At 40.8% G+C, this 17,209-nt stretch overlaps 1 pseudogene; it reads right to left on the bottom strand.

Moving 5' to 3' along the window:
- Positions 1-7,997, bottom strand: part of LOC142460933 (uncharacterized) — a 53,877-nt pseudogene extending 45,880 nt beyond the window's left edge.
- Between the last annotated feature and the right edge of the window lie 9,212 nt (positions 7,998-17,209).

The raw sequence follows: 17,209 nt of genomic DNA, 5'->3' as shown, positions 1-17,209 counted from the left end.
TTGCTCTGTATGGAGTCTGAAAGGACAGGAGCAGAAGTTCCCCTTTGAGTCAGAATGTAATTTGCACAAAATGAATTCGATTTTGGACCTCCATCCTATCACATTTGAGTAGATGCTGAAGATATATATATATTTTTAAACAATTTATTGGGGCTGATACAATTCTTTTCACAGTTCATACATATACATACATCAATTGTATAAAGCACATCTGTACAGTCTTTGCCCTAATCATTTTTTTCTCCTCTTTTCTTCTTTTACATTTTATTAGGGACTCCAACAACTCTTACCACAATCCATACATATACATACATCAATTGTATAAAGCACATCCATACATTCCCTGCCCCAATCATTCTCAAGGCATTTGCTCTCCACTTAAGCCCCTTGCATCAGGTCCTCTTTTCGCCCCCCCCTCCCTCCCCTTTCCCCCCTCCCTCATATGCCCTTGGTAATTTATACCTCGTTATTTTGTCATATCTTGCCCTATTCGGGGTCTCCCTTCCCCCCTTCTCTGCTGTCCCTCTCCCAGGGAAGAGGTCACATGTGGCTCCTTGTAATCAGTTCCCCCTTTCCAACCCACTCACCCTCCACTCTCCCAGCATCGTCCCTCACGCCCTTGGTCCTGAAGGTATCATCCACCCTGGATTCCCTGTACCTCCAACCCTCATATGTACCAGTGTACAGCCTCTGTCCTATCCAGCCCTGCAAGGTAGAATTCGGATCATGGTAGTTGGGGGGAGGAAGCATCCAGGATCTGGGGGAAAGCTGTGTTCTTCATCGATACTACCTCACACCCTAATTAACAAATCTCCTCTGATGGTGCCCGGCTATCAAAAGAGATAGTGACTGGGGTCTTAAAGGCTTGAAGATAAACAAGCGGCCATCTAGCTCAGAAGCAACAAAGTCCACATGGAAGAACACACCAGCCTGTGTGATCGAGTGGTCCCAAAGGGATCAGTTACCAGGCATCAAAGAACAAAAAATCATATCATTGACTGCACACCTCCATGATAGGATCGCTGAAGACAAATGGGTGCACAAGCAAATGTGGTGAAGAAAGCTGATGGTGCCCGGCTATCAAAAGAGATAGTGTCTGGGGTCTTAAAGGCTTGAAGGTGAACAAGCGGCCATCTCGCTCAGAAACAAATAAGCCCACATGGAAGAAGCACACCGGCCAGTGCGATCACGAGGTGCCCAAGGGACCAGATATAAGGCATCATGCAAAAAAAAAAAGATATAAGTGTGTGTATGTATGTGTATATATGTGTATATGTATATATGTATGTGTATATATATATTATATTAAATGAAGGGGGAAGTGCAGAGTGGAGACCCAAGGCCCAAGTGTCGGCCAATGGAGATCCCCTCATAGAGGGGCTTAGGAGTGAAGATATTTTTATACTTGATTTAGTCTGATCATCAATAAATCGGTGTCCTAATGCCCTCCTCAAATACACATGTACTCATTTCATCAAACCCAAATCACACTCACTGCTATCAAATCCATGCTGACTCACAATGATCCAATCAATAGGACAGAACTGTCTGTATGGGTTTCTGAGGCTGTAACGCTTTATAGGAATTGAAAGCCTCACCTTTCTCCTATGGAGCAGCTGGTGGTTTTGAACTGCCAAATTTGTGGTTAGCAGGCCAACATGTAACCACTACATGGCCAGGGCTCCTACTCCTTTCACAACCACTTGCTAATAAATTCCACCCAATTCTCTAAATGATTTTACCTTCTCAAGTTGTGCTTAATTTCTGATGATCCCAAAGCAAATCTTCCCCTGAATATGCATTCTGAAATGTTGGGCACTTCAAATGGAAAAGGACTCCATTTTCATGTAGTCCTATAGTTTGTACCCAACGTTCCCTGTGGGCTAGATTCTTTTAGCTTTGACAAGCCAGCTTTGACAAGCTCTTTAACTTTTATACACCAGTTATAACCTCGAGCAGGATGAAAAATAAAGCTTTTTCAAAGCAAGAGCACAGTCTACTTGACTACTTCAGACCAGCACAATCAAGAATATTCTGAAAACGCCAGTGCACATATAATTTCTTTTAGAAAGATTTGAGTACAAGGTTGGTCCCTCTGAGGTCCAAGGTAAAAATGACCCTAGTTTGCTTTTCCCAAAAATGCTTTACTACTTCATTACCACTTCTACCCTCAGTGTTCTCCCTCATGCCTCCGAGTTTGACAATTTGCTCATAAGCCTCACGGAACTCTTTAACTATCAAGGAAGGAGCCCATGTGCTTGTGGAGGATGGCACATCCCAAATCCAAAGTTCAGAGGTCTTCATGGATGGCTCTTCCCACTGATAATCTGGGCTGTGGAAACAAGGCTGTTGGAGCTGGTGAATTGAGTCAGGCAATATAGGCTGCTAGCTCAAGAAAGAAAGAGTGGAGGTCAGGCAAAGGCAAACCAGATACAGGCGTCAGAGTAAGAGAGTGAATTTTTCAGTTGTCCAATGTAGGTCAAGATGGCTACTTGAGTCTTGGTGACCATTTGGTTCTTCTCACTAGCTAACTCGGCATTATTCTTCTGTGTATGCTCAGCCAGGAGTCCCAGGAGCAGGAGGGGCAGGTACGGGGCAGGGCAAGAAGGAGGAGGGTCGCAAAGAGGGCTTTGATGAAGTGTGGTTTTTGTTTCCCATGTCAAACAATTGAGTAAAGGACATTTTGATCACTTCTTTATGTCTTTGATGGGTCAAGTCTCATGGGAGGCAATTCTGTGACTGAAACTCAATAAAGTAGCAGTTGGTGATTTGCATTTTAAGGGAGAAGTTTAAAACTGGAAGTTAGTTATTTTTTTTAAACAGAGATATCAAAAATGAGAACTAGCATGCAACCCAAATGGAATCACGCCCTTTTGTATGGTAGAGACTCAAAATTTATCCCACCTTAATTCTTTATCATTCACATCACAGATAGAACCACGGGTATGAAGGTTAGAATCTACAATACATCATAAATTGCAGGACCGTTGCTAGAAGGGTCATACTAAGTAATGAACTACACCAGAGTCAGTGATCAAAATCAGTTGAGCAATGATCAAAATAACAGGAAATTATGTTGATCAAGTTTATAGATGATAAATAGTAAAATGAAGTCCTGATGACAAGTCTGGTTTATAAAGCAGAAACTCAGTTCCTTAGAATGTTCATTAATTAACTGACTTTGCATTGATCTTAGCTGAACTTTACTTATTTAAACCGATTTTTCCTTGTAAGAGAGGTCTCTGAGTGGTGGAAACAATTTGTGGTTGGCTAGTAACAGAAAGACTGGCTGATCCAATACCCTAGGCAGCGCTTTGCAGAAAGAGTTAGCAGCCTATCTCCGTGGGATTGCAACCCATGCAAAACAGGAGATCCAGCTGTACAGTGGTACAGATCATATCACCAGCAATTGGAACCAACTCAACAACAAGCATTTTATCTTCTGTTTCTGTCTTCTTTTCATTATTCACTTTAACTGGAACAACAAGAGCTTCCTCGGCGAGCATCACGAGGCTGGTAGAAGGCGAGAACCATAGAAAACCTCAGAGGAAAGGTGCAGGCTGGCACCAAGAGGTGTTCTAACAATGAAAGACACAGCACCCTTGTTTTATTTATAAATGTAACGATGACGCACTTCACAATGCCAAGGGTCGCTTCGCATTGTTGACTCGTGGTTTATTAAGTCTTCACATTCAACAAGAATATTCACAACTTATTTTAAATCACTGAAAATTTGTCTTAACTTCTGCAATCTGGGATTTGAAGTTTTACGGTGTTCTTATTGAGTTGCTGTTGTAGAATCACAATAAGTCTTCTGTAGTACATAATGCAGTACAATCAGACTTCTGGAAGTAAATTATCAATAAAGTATAGCAAAATTCTTTCCTTGGACTTCTTATCAGCCTTAAATTGTTCAAGGCATCACTGCCATCATAGGCTATGGAGGATTCCCAAGCAGGTTAATATTCAGTGTGGGTTGAGAGAGAGATGGTTGGCCTTGTGATAGCAACGCAGACCCTTCAAAGGCTTGGGGGATGTGGAAGGAAAAGGGGCAATATAAAAAGCCCGAGGATTGGGAGAAGACCAAATACTATATTTCAGCCTTTTCAGTCATTAACTATGTGATTTTGAATACCACTCAGGCTCTTTGAGCCCCTTTGCATTCAGCTGCAGAACAGGAATAAGCCAGGAATACATTTTAGGTTGTTGCAAAATTCCATGTAATGAGAATAAATGTGATATGTCCACTGCTTTACATTTCAAAATCCTGCCATTTGGTGTCAAGTGGATCCAACTATAAATTGATGGTGATAAAAAGACATGGCACCCTTGTTTTATTCATAAATATGAAGCGTATTTTATATAGTATATATTTATATAAATATGTGAAACATTTAATGTATTTTGAATTATCTTTATAAACACATATACATTAGACAGCATCATGAAGATCGTTGGTTACTAATATTAGGTGGTATATAAGTAGTTAAAGCTAGAAGCCACAATCCCTAGAAATCTCAGTGCATCTGAACACTAAAATCTACTTTCTTGCTCACCAAACTATCCAATATGCATGTTCTGTAAGTAATCCACCATATGGTGTTTTAGGAACAAAATTCCTTCCTATCTTTTCACTTCACTCTCTTCCGTTTGAGTACTTAACTAAAATTCAAGAGGGCATGAAAGAGTATAGAACATCAGGGGAGGGTTTGGCCTCACCCAGCCAGCCCTGAACATGGAGTCTATAAATTCCTTCATATTTTTAATAAAAGTTTTATTGACATATAATTCACATATCATGCACTTCAATAGGTCATATCATAAAGAAGTATACTATCATCACCACAAACAGTTTCAGAACTGTTCCTTTTTCCTGCACCCATTGCTACCAGCTCCCCATTTCCCTCCAGTCTCCCTCCTCATACCTCCAATAAGCCATTAATTGAGGTACTCTCTCTAAAGACCCCTGGATTTCACAGACAGGAAAACATAAAAGAAAGACAGGAAAAAATACCGACAACCCAAACAAAATCAATCAGAAAAATACATTTCTCCTGCAAAAAGAGAAACAAAATGGAATAGATTACATGTAAAGTTCAGAATGATGTGCATTCCTTTAGCCACAAGTAAGAGGGAAACCAAGAAACCAGAAGGCATCTGATCAACTAGAATGAGCCTAATGGGAAAGCAAATAGAACAAGGTTTTGGGGTAAGGCAGGATGTAGTGGGGTGGGAGATAAAATGGAGGTGATGTCAAGAAGTCCAGGAAGGAAACCAGATTTGGAGACTGATTATGGAAACAATTGTACAATTTTGTTTGGTGTGATTGAACTATGGGATGATATGACATATGTATTAACTCCTAAGTTATAGCAAATTTTAAAAAATGGCATAGAGCCAGGAATGAATTTTTGGCTCAAAATGAATCCTAGCTCCAACTTAAGAACAATTAGTTCTTCCATCATGGCCCTGCTTCATACTCACCCTCAGGAAGGGAACACAGAAGGTAAAGGCGCTATAGCAAAATGTGGTGACGGAAAATCTAGATGGAGCCCAGCTATCAGATAAAATAGTGTCTGCGATCTTAAAGGCTTGTCTCTAAAGAAGCAGCCATCTAAGAGATGTCAACTAAGTCTACGTGTAAGAAGTACACCATCATCAGTGCCCAAGGGATTGGAATCTATATAATCCAAAGTTGAAGGAGGGATCAGGAACAGAGCCTAAACTATGAGAATCCAGCACGCAGAAGGCCATGGGAGACAGTGGGAGCCCAAGGTTCATTTGTGGAACTTCACAGGAAATAAACCTCCAGAGAAGTTCCCCTTTCTAAAATTGAAGGATGGGAGGAAAGTGGTCACTAAACAGAGTGCTTGGGAGAGAGGGTTACAAAAGATCAAGGCATAAATCTGACCTAAACAGTTAAATTTTAAAAATCATTTTATTGGGTTTGTACAATTCTTATCACAATCCATACATATATCCATTGTTTCTAGCGTATTTGTCCATTTGTTGCCATCATCATTCTCAAAACGTTTGCCCTCTACTTGAGCCCTTAATATTGGCTCCTCATTTTCCCCCCTCCTTCCCCACTCCTCCCTCCCTCATGAACTCTTCAAAATTCATAAATTATTATTATTTTGTCATATGTTACACTGTCCAATGTCTCCCCTCACACACTTCTCTGTTGTCCATCCCTCAGGGAGGAGGCTATGCATAGATTCTTATAAATAGGTTCCCCCTTTCCACCCCACATTCTCTCCACCCTCCAGGCATCGCCACTCTCACCAGTGGTCCTGAAGGGGTCATCTGTCCTGGATTCCCTGTGTTTCCAGTTAAAACATTTAAAGTAGATTTCCCTCTATGATGCAGGCTGGACCTGATCTGGTTTCCAAAATTCTCTGTATTTTTGGTTTGTATTATTTCCTTTGGTTTCTGTCAATTCATAGCAGAGTGTATCTCAGGGGTGTTATGCCTCTTGAAGTTGTATTATATGCTTTTCAGCTTTTCGGTGCACAAAGCCCAAGACTGCTGAACCAATATGGACGGACGGTATAATGAGGGGTTTGGTGGAGGGGGTTACAGTGGTGATCGTGAGGTAACAGGGAGACAACATCAAGGAGTTCACGTAGCAAAGGAATGGTTGGAAACTGATGCTGGTAGTAATTGTACAAGTCTCCTTGATGTGATCGAAATATGGAATGATATGTTATATATATATATTAAAATTCAACAAAAAAAAAAAGCTCCAACCTCAAACTCAAGCAACATTAATTAGCAATGAGGCCTAATGTCCCTAGTTAGCTTGTTTGGAAGATTTTTGATTATTAATTTATGAGGAGTTTATTCATATTGAAAAAATAAAGTGCCCTGATGAGGAAAATTCAAACATAGCTTTTATAGACTAAATGAGCATCAAAATCTTTGGAGATTTTGGGGGTACTGCTTATTTTAAAAGGATCCCTGTTAACCCAAAGGTTGGTGGTTTAATCCTCCAGCAAGTTTGAAGGAGAGATATGTGGTAGTCTGGTTCTGCAAAGATTAACCACTTTGGAAACCCAGAGAGCCCACGGTCCTTTGTCCTACATACGTCTCTGTCAGTCCAGATCTTTTCAATGGTAACAGGTTGTTTTTTTTGTTTGGCTGAATATCATCATGGTTAATGTTCTGTGATACAACATTCAGTTGCATGTACCTAATCTGACATGCTCTTGAAAAGTAAATGCCCCATAAAAGGAATTTTGAATTAGAAGTCTCATACAAAGTCTCCTTGTACTTGGGAATAGTACAATCTGTTTTTTAGTTGCTTTCCGACTTGGTCAGTGACCTGGATGAATGAACCAACCCGAGCAAGGAGTTCACAAGTGTGAAGAATTTCAGTCAGGATGACTTCTTTCTTTTACAGAAAAAAAAACAAACAAACCACCTTTTAACTTACACTAGTGGTTGAGAAGTCATTTAATTAGTTCTGTTCCTTAGGTATTTAATTTATAATGAGTGAGAAAGCCACATAGTATTAATAAGCACCTGAATTTGACCCAAATTTCTCTTGCTCTCAAAAACATTGTTCTAGGGATATTTGAGTTGGCAGACAGGAGCTCATTTGTAGGTGTTCACATTCTTTTGTCTCTGTACTGGGCCAGATATCGCACCTTGCTCATTCTCTTTAGCTTCCAATTCCTCTCCCCCATTTCCTCTACTTTCAATATCAACGAACCTTATGTCTTTGCCAAAGGAATGAAAACCCAATGAGGAATTTTAATGAAATATAAGCAGGTACAAAACAGTGTACTAGGATTGGGTGGCTCTGGGTAACCACTTACTTTAAGCACCGGCGTGGTAGGTAGTCCTAAAATATGGCCTAGGAGATCTCCTGGATTCCAGACATATTCCACTTCATCTCCATTAAGTAACACCAGCCCAATTTCCCCTTGGTCACCAGGATCAATCACACCACTCAGTACAGTGACAGCCTTCCTGAACTGTTGATCCAAAGGCATGAGAAGCCCAAAGTGGCCAATGGGAATTCTCAGCTGCCAGGTAAGTGGAATCCGTGCTGTGTTTCCCAGTGGGAAAGTTCCTTTCTTTGGATCCAGGACCTCCAGGCCTGAAGTGCATAGGATTCCTGGAATAGGAAGCACAAATGCTGCACGTGGATCACCAGCAGTAATAGTGAGTGGTGCCACTTTGGCTTCCACCCTTGGTTCCTGGACCCATGAATTCTGGCTATTGGAGACACAGCACCATATATTGGCTGCTGGTTTAGAGCGTATACAGTTCCTGGAGAGCATTTCCCCTAGCTGGCACCTAGCTGGCACCATAAGTGTGTCTTCAGGAGGTCATTCCATCATGCCACGATGCCAGCTGCTTCAGGATGATGAGGAACATGATATGACCAGTGGATTCCATGGACACGGGCCCAATGCCGCATTGCATTTGTTGTGAAGTGATTTCCTTGATCTGAAGCAATGCTGTGTGGGGTGCCATGCCAGTGGGTAAGGCATTCTGTAAGTCCACGAATAGTAGTTTTGGCAGAAGCTTTGCATGCAGAGAAGGCAAATCCATCTCCAGAATAGGTGTCTATTCCAGTAAGAACAAAATGCTACCCCCTCCAAGACGGAAAAGGTCCTATGTAATCAACCTGCCAACAGGTTGTTGGTTGATCTCCCTGAGGCTTGGTCCAATAGTTAGGACTCGTTGTTGGCAGATGGGCACTGCTGCTGGCAGCTAGGGCACTCAGCAGTGACAGTGGCCAAGGCAGCCTTGGTGAGTGGCAGTCCATGTTGCTGTGTTCATGCATAACCTCCATCCCCACCACCATGTCCACTTTGTTCATGTCCTCCTCTTCAAAGGTAACCCTTTCATGAGCATTCACATGAAACACAAGTATCTTTACTTTTTTTGCCCCATTCAAAGAGGTCTATCCGCATACCTCTTATCACCAGTTTTCCAATCATGTTCCTTCCCATTCCCTGACCATCCAGCCAAACCATTAACCACAGCCCATGAATCGGCACCCAGTCTCACATTTGGCAATTTCTCCTTCTAGGCTAACTGAATGGTCCATTGGGAAGACTTCCCTTCACCACTGTCCTTCAGGGAGATCCAAGCAAGGGGCTGTAGTGCTGCTGCTGTCTACTTATGTGTGGTACCAGCATACTGTACAGAGTCATCAGTAAACCAAGCATTATTTTTCTGTTCCTCATACAACTTATGAGGAGGCCATAGGTGTAGACTGGAAGAAGGAAGGTATTGTGACAGGAGTGGAGAGTGTGGATATTTGGGCCACTTCTTCATGCACCTAACTTGTGCCTTCAGGTCCTGCTCTAACACAATCTCACATACACCACTTCCATTTAACAATGGAGTGTTGCTGTGCAGGTCCAACATCACAACTCTGTGGGTCAGACAATACCCGGTTCCTGATGGGCAGCTCTGGCCTCATGGTGACTTGGTGGGCCATGGTGAGGCATTCAGTCTCCACTAAGTCCCAGTAAGGGGCCAACAGCAGTTTTTCCAAAGGTGGGTAGTTTTCTTCAGAGGATGGCAGAACTTTTCTCGAAACTCCTAAGGGTCAATGTTGTGATTCACCAAAGGCTGCCAAAGACTCTACATTGCCTCTCTAGCTGTGACTGATGCCTCTGGCACCTTGGGTTCAGCTGGATCGTATGGCAAAGCAGCCACTTCACTCTTTTCTTGTGGCAGTCCAGGATACTTTTCACATTGTCTGCCAGCACACTATGTCAAATGCATCGATTCTTCTTCAGTCTTCCTTATTCAATGCCCAACCTTTACATGCATATGGGACCACTTCAGGCATACCTTTGTCTTAAAAGGAGCACCCTTGCTTTGCAGTAGTTTAAAGAAGTCTTGTGTAGCAGATTTATTCCAAGCAATGTAATATTTTGACTGCTGCTTCCATGAGCATTGACCGTAACTCTAAGCAAAACAATATTCCTGACAGTTTCAATTTGTCTCCATTTGCTATCTATTGGTCTGGTTGTAAGGATTGTGGCTTTGTTTACATTAGGGTGTAATCCAGACTGAAGGCTGCAATCATTGATCTTCATAAAAAATGCTTCAAGTTCTCCTCACTTGCAGCAAGCTAGGTGTGTCGTCTGAATAAAGCAGGCTGTTAATTAGCCATTTTCTGGCCCTAAGGTCTCATTGTTCTCCATACGGTCCATCATTTCTGATGCAGGACCTCAGGTTGTTGGCCTATGACGCTTTCCTACCACAACGGCAGGGTTGGATATTATGACGGAAATCAAGGTCTTTGCCCCTCAGACCTACATTACTCCCTCAGACCTCTTTTACTGAAAAAGCTACTCTCCCATACCTTAGAGGAATAGAAACTTCATGGAAGAGAAGCAAATAAAAGCCTAGTTACAGGTATAAAACAGCAAACAGATTTTAAACAATTTAAAAAGAAGACAAAGACATAAATCTGATATAAAAGCAAATGGAGTCTCTTTGAGAGCGGTGGCTTTGCGCTTTCCTTTCATTTTGTGGTCTCTCTCAGTGCTTACAGCAGCTTTAGAAATACAGATGGCAACAGTGGCCCGGATGAAGCTCCTAGATTTACCCATAATACAGTTCCTTGACTTCTCTGGTCTCCATCTCTCTCTGTTGATGTCTCACACTTAAATCTGCCCTTCGTTTGTCCAGGCTGATATTGACTGTTTAAGATGGAGATTCCTGGAGGAACTAGCTCAGTTAATGAATACAGGACACTCTCTTTTCTTCTTCAGGGTCACGCAACTGGAACTTGTCTTGAGAATTAAATATACTTTAATTAAAGCTTAAAGATAACAAGAAAGCTTTCCACTTTTCTTACTTTTCTTGTGGCTTCAGTGGTAATGAGGGGAAGGTCATGGCCTGGATCCCCATGTGGGCCACTTAACTCTGGTGCATTACAAGTTAGCAAACATCGTGGAGCCTCCACGATGCACCAGGCACTGTGCACATCATGAAGCATGTAAGACTGAATAAGGCATAGAAATTTTCTTGAAGATCCTATCCTAGGGGAAAGAATTATGTGAGTTTGGTGCACAGATAACTGAAGTGCAACTAATATTTTAAGTGGTCTATAGAAGCTGCTACAGCTATTCAAAGATCACAGCATAGGGTTGATTATGAAAAAAATTTAAAAAGAGATTATATTTGCATGGGGAATCTATGCAAATTTATATTAGCACAATATAAATATAATATGAGATTATATTTCAAAGGTGCATACTATTTTATACTATACTTACATCGGCCTTCTAAAGTGCATGGCATAAAGACATGGCTTTCTATACCTGTAAACAGTTACACTTTCAGAAAGTCATGGGGGCATGTCTACCCTTTCCTAGGAGGTTGCTATGCGGCAGTTGGACTCCATGGTAGTGAGTCTGCCTGTTTGGTTTTTGTTTGGGTTCTGAGGTGTATACTGCTTCTGCTTGCATAGTGAGTAGACGGGGAAAGGGAGTTTTGCAGTTGGAGAGTAAGGAACCAGCTCCCAATGGGAGACTCTGTGATGTGTTTAAAAAGCACCACCAGATTCCACTTTTCTCAGAATACAGCACATACATATAGGAGTAATGTGATTAAATGTTTATGGACGGCCTGAAAAGTCAAACTAAAACATCTGTGCTTCATTTGGTAAACCCAAAAGAACTCTGTAGATGTTAGGCAGTGGATGGACAATTTAAGCGAGAATAAAAAGAGCAGCCACGGAGTTTGCGTAGAATCAATCGGAGTTTAAAGAGGTGGGGGCCCAGGGAAAAAATAGCAATCTACTGTAGCAGCCTAGAATAGATGTCTATGCTTCCTAACTAAGATGTTGGTGAAAAAGATTGCAAGTGATTTGAACAAAAGGTCAGAGGTCAATTCTAGAAGAAACAAGTGGAGAAAAAGTCACAAAAATATTTCTAATTTCAAGCTAAGAATGCTCATAAAAGATAAATAAAAGGTCACTCTACTGGTGGAAAAGTTTGTCACGATGTTGCAGAAAATGTAACAAGGGGATTCAGGTTCAGGTGGAACTGCCAATAGTTTTCTAGAAAGACTAGAATTGTGAAATAATTTTGTGGTGAAAGATTCACTTGAGAGTCTTTAAGAGAGAAGAATTAAGGTCACAAAATCGTAGCTGTAGTTCAGGCAGTTCTATGTTCTCTCTCGCTGAGGGTCAATTCTAGGTAATCTTATGGCAAAGAGACCATCATGAGGCCCCAGAACGCTGGCTAAAATTTTCTGTAGTGAAACTCGGGCTCAAGATAAGACATTAAATAATAGAAAAGTGATGGAGCCAATGCTACTTAGCAAAACTCAGAACCTAAAGAATAGCCAGAACATGAAGGTTAACTTGCAGGCGTGTCCACGGTCATTGCTCACCACCGCGTGTCTGTTGGTTCGTTCTACAGTGGTGGCGGGTGTGTTGCTCTGATGCTGGAAGCTATGTCCTCGTGTACCAACAAAGTCACCCAACGTTAACAGGTGTCAGCCAAGCTCCCACCCTAAGCACAGACTACAGAGAGAGAGTGTGCTGTCCACGTGTGAGTAATTAGCCACTGGAAAACGTATGCATAGTATCAAAACCGTGTTCGATACGGAAAACATCATGACTAGAAGTATAACACTGTCAGCAGAAGATGAGCCCCTCAAGTTAGAAAGCGCCCAAATCTGACCGAGGAAGAGCCGCCTTCTCAACATAGAGTTGACCGTAAATATAGATGGAGTATTTCCTGTGGAAGTAGGCCTCCAGGACCACCACGTGATCAGGCATGGTTCAGAATGGGAAGAAACAGCTGCAACATCAATTAGTTATAGGAACTTGGAATATAAGAAAAACGAAGCTAGGAAAATTGGAAGTTGTCAAAAATTATATAGAATACATAAAGATCGATGTTGTAGGCAATGGTAATCTAAACTGGACTAGTATTGACAACTTTGAATAATCAGGAAATCATAGTGTTTTGCTATATTGGGAATAACACACTCTAGAGGAACAAGAGGAATGGCATCCCATTCTTCATAAGAAAAAGAACATTCAATATTCTATCTTGACATACCAAGCAAATTTGTGATAGGAGAATATTCATATATCCACATAAAAAGAAACCCGATCATTACAACTGTTATTCAAATTTATGCACCACTCATTACAATTAGTATTGCAAAAACTGGAGCAATCTACCAAAGTCTTCATCCTGAAACTAATCACATATGGAATCAAATTCATTGATAATTATTGATGATCAGAATGCAAAACTTGTGAACAAAACGAAAGGAAGGGTGGTTGGGCAATATGTTCTTGGTGATAGAAATGCAGCTTGAGGTTTCATAATACAGTTTTGTTAGAGCAAAGACTTGTTCACGTTGTTAGGTTCCATCGAGTTGTTTCTCACTCACAGTGACTATGCACAACAGAATGAAACTCTTCCTGGCCCTGCACCATCTTCACAATTGTTCCTGTGACTGACCACACCAATGTAGCCTGGGCCTCGATCCATCTTGTTTAGGGTCTTCCTTGCTTTCGCTGCCTCCCTCCCCCACTCTCCCATCCATGATGTCCTCCTCCAGGAACTGGTCTCCCCTGAAAATCTGGCCAAAGTATGCAAGATGGAGTCTTGCACCCTTGCTTCTAAGGAGCACTCTGGCTTTATCCAAGACAGATCAGTGGGTGCTTTTCTCACTCCAGGATCCTTGCAATATTCTTCTCGAGCACCACAATTCAAATGCACCATTTCTTCTTTGGTCGACTTTAGTCAAGTACAACTTTCACATGCATACAAGGCAATTGAAAATACCCTGCCTTGGATTAGCAGCATCTTAATATTCAAAAGTAGACTTCTTGCTTTTCAATACCCTGAAGAGGTTTTATGCAGCAGATTTACCTAATGTAATACTTCTTTTGGTCCCTTGACAGGTTCACAGCAAATATCTTTTTCAAGAAAACAAAAGGCAACTGTATATGTGGGTTTTCCAGATGAAATACACAGAAATCAAAATTGACTCCATCTAATGGAAGAGATAATGGAAAAGTTCAATATCAACAGCTAAAATGAGGCTGTGGGCCAACTCTGGAACAGACATTCAATAGTTTATATCCAAGTTCAAATGGAAGGTAATGAAAAGGAAAACAAGTCCATGACCAAAATATTACGTGGAGTGTATCCCCCAGAATTGAAACAACATCTCGAGAAACAAGTCTCTTGCATTGGACACTAAGGACAGGAGATCTGGTAAGTAGCGAGAGGACATCAAGAATAGCACTCATGAAGAAAGCAGAAGGCCATTAAAAAGACAGGAACGAAAAATCAAAGTGGCTATCAGAAGAGACTTTGAAACAGGCTCTTAGTCATAGAGTAACTAAGACAAATGGAAGAAATTATGATTCAAATACCTGAACAAAAAATTTCAAAGGGCATCTCAAAAAGGCAAAGCAAACTATTATAATGTAATGCTCAAAAACCTAACGTTGGAAAACCAAAAAGGAAGGACATACTCAGAATATCATAAACTGAAAGAATTCAAAACAAGACTTGAGTTGTATTTACTAAAAGATTTTATGGGCAAATATTGAAGAATGCAGGAACCGTCAGGAGAAGATAGAAAGGATATACAAAGTTGCTGTACCAAAAATAACTAGTCAAATTCCACCATCTCAAGAGGGAGCACATGAGTAAAAACCAATGGTACTGAAGCTTCACTTCAAACATTAGCCCACAACACAGCTTCAGGAATAGATGGAATGCAAATGAAAATGATTTACATGAAGCTGATGAGGCACTGGAAGCACTCAGCATTCTATGTCAGGAAATGTGGAAGGCAGGTACATGCCAACTAACTGGAAGGGTTCCTATTTTTACCATTCCAAAGAAAGATGACCCAACAGAATGATCAAATTTTAGAACAAGTTTCATTAATATCATATGCAAATAAAATTTTGCTAAAGATCATCCAACCATGGCTGCAGCAATAAATGGTCAGGAGCTGATTTGATTGCAACTAATAACACGGGTGATACATCATTGAGAACGCAGGTGTTTCACACTCACCATCTCAGAGAAGTGCTGTCATGGGAAAGGTCGAATAGATGTGTGTCGTACATCCCCCACAGCATATGTGCTTCTGAAAAGTTGTTGAGGCATTTTACAAGTTGAAGCATGTCTTCAAAATCTGTGCATGGAAAGAAACCTGTGTTAAACGCATCTTTAAAGTTGAAAAAAGAAGAAGACAAGAAATGTCTGGAAGCTTACAACCACCTGAAGCTGGAAGAGCAGCTCTATGTTCATGTGGCCCATCCCACGACTGAGTCAGGTGTTCTCCCAGCACAAGTGGTGCCAGCCCAGCTGAACATCGTACCTAAGAACTGGCTTTCAAGATGGAGGACACAGAGCTGGCATTTGAATCAGTCAAATTCACAGGAAACAGATGTAGACTACAGCTCTTGTTGGTTTTGACAACTTTCACACTGTGCAAGAAAGATGGCTGTGATTGATGGCTGTGACCTGGTGGCAGCCACAATAGTTTGGTGCTCTAATATTTGAAAGGTTGGCGACTCTAACCCACTATAAGTTGCAAAGGAGAAAAAAATAAGGCAATATGTTCCTGCAAACATTTAGAGCTTGGAGAAACTAAGGGGCAATTCTACTAGGTCCTACAGGGTGTTAGGAGTCACAGTCATTCAAGCAGACATGACAACAGCAATCTGATATGTACAGAGAAACATGCACAGGATGGGACCCAGTATTTGCTGAATAGATGTGAACATTGTTTGAAGAATGAGTACCATACCAACAACACAATTCATCTACTCAGAAGAAGGGACTCTTCTTCAATTGATGCTAGACTCATAAGAACCACACGGAGCACTTCACAGACTGAAAAGTGTAAGTTTTCTGAATGACACATTTGTGTTGACTATTTCAACATATAGGAATCATTCTAAAAACAAACCATTAACAATAACAATAAACATATTGAAGTTCCTATTTGATAAGCATTATTATAAAAACGCATGTTTAACAATCATTAGATCCTACTTCAAAAGTGAGGAAATCAAGGCACATGCATTAAGTTAAGTATCCTACCCAAATTGATTTTCCTAGTAAGTTACAGAGTCAAGATTCCAATGCATATTGTAACCACTAAGCTGCACCAAGTGTCTGGCCTAAAGGGAATACTAGGTTTTGCTTTGGATTTATTTTTTCCTTCCAATCATCCTCATTATTGCTCTAACTTTCCCTCTATCTCCTCTGTCCCCTTTAAGGTTAGAATATAAATTATGACATAATAGAACATTGATAAAATATCTTCACATGATGCTTTCAACTATATCAATATATGCTTACTAATTTAAATATAAAAGAAAACAAAAACCTAGAGTCATAATAATGATTTCATAATATCTCCCCTCTAGCACCAAAGTAAAGCTTCTATCAAGTGTTTCCAAGACTGTAAATCTTTATAAAAACAGATTGTCTCATCTTTCTTCCACAGAGTGGCAGGTGCATTCAAACCGCTGACCTTTAGGTTATAGTTAAATACTTAATCATTGTGCCCATATCTCCCTCCCCAAGCTCCTTTTGTTTACTAATTACATCTCTATACGTACTGACATATTAGCTTTAGGAATGGGATCTCCACCAACTGATTAACATATGCTAAATCTCAGTACACTAACCTTAGAGAGCAAGGAAATATTTTAATGAGAAAACTGTTGGTTAGATGGTAATATAAATTTACATTAAGGGTGGATTAATGCTATTCACTCAGGGTCTCTAAATCTCCTTGTTATAAGCAACAAAAGGACATCTAAAAAGAATCATGCCCAGGAAAATCACTGGGGACCATTTCTTCCTTTAAAATATATTTTATTATTATTATTTTTAAAATACTTTTATTTGGGGCTCTTACAGCTCTTATCACAATCCATACATTCCTCCAATATGTCAAGCACATTTGCATATACGCTGCCATCATCATTTTCAAAGCCTTCTCTTTCTACTTGAGCCCCTGATATCAGCTCCCCATTTTTCCCTTCCCCCTCCCCCGCCCTCCTTCACAAACCCGTGATAAGTTATAGATTATTTTTTCCATAATTTACATCATCCTCCATCACCCGTCACTCACTTTTCTTTTATTTATCCCCTGGGAGGGTGTTCTAGATTGATACTGGGATCAATTCCCTCCTTCTCCCCCTACCCTCCCCTAATACTACTGG

This window comes from Tenrec ecaudatus, chromosome 11 (genome assembly GCF_050624435.1).
Source record: "Tenrec ecaudatus isolate mTenEca1 chromosome 11, mTenEca1.hap1, whole genome shotgun sequence".
Lineage (NCBI taxonomy): Eukaryota > Metazoa > Chordata > Mammalia > Afrosoricida > Tenrecidae > Tenrec > Tenrec ecaudatus.
This window is presented reverse-complemented; position numbering and strand designations above follow the sequence as displayed.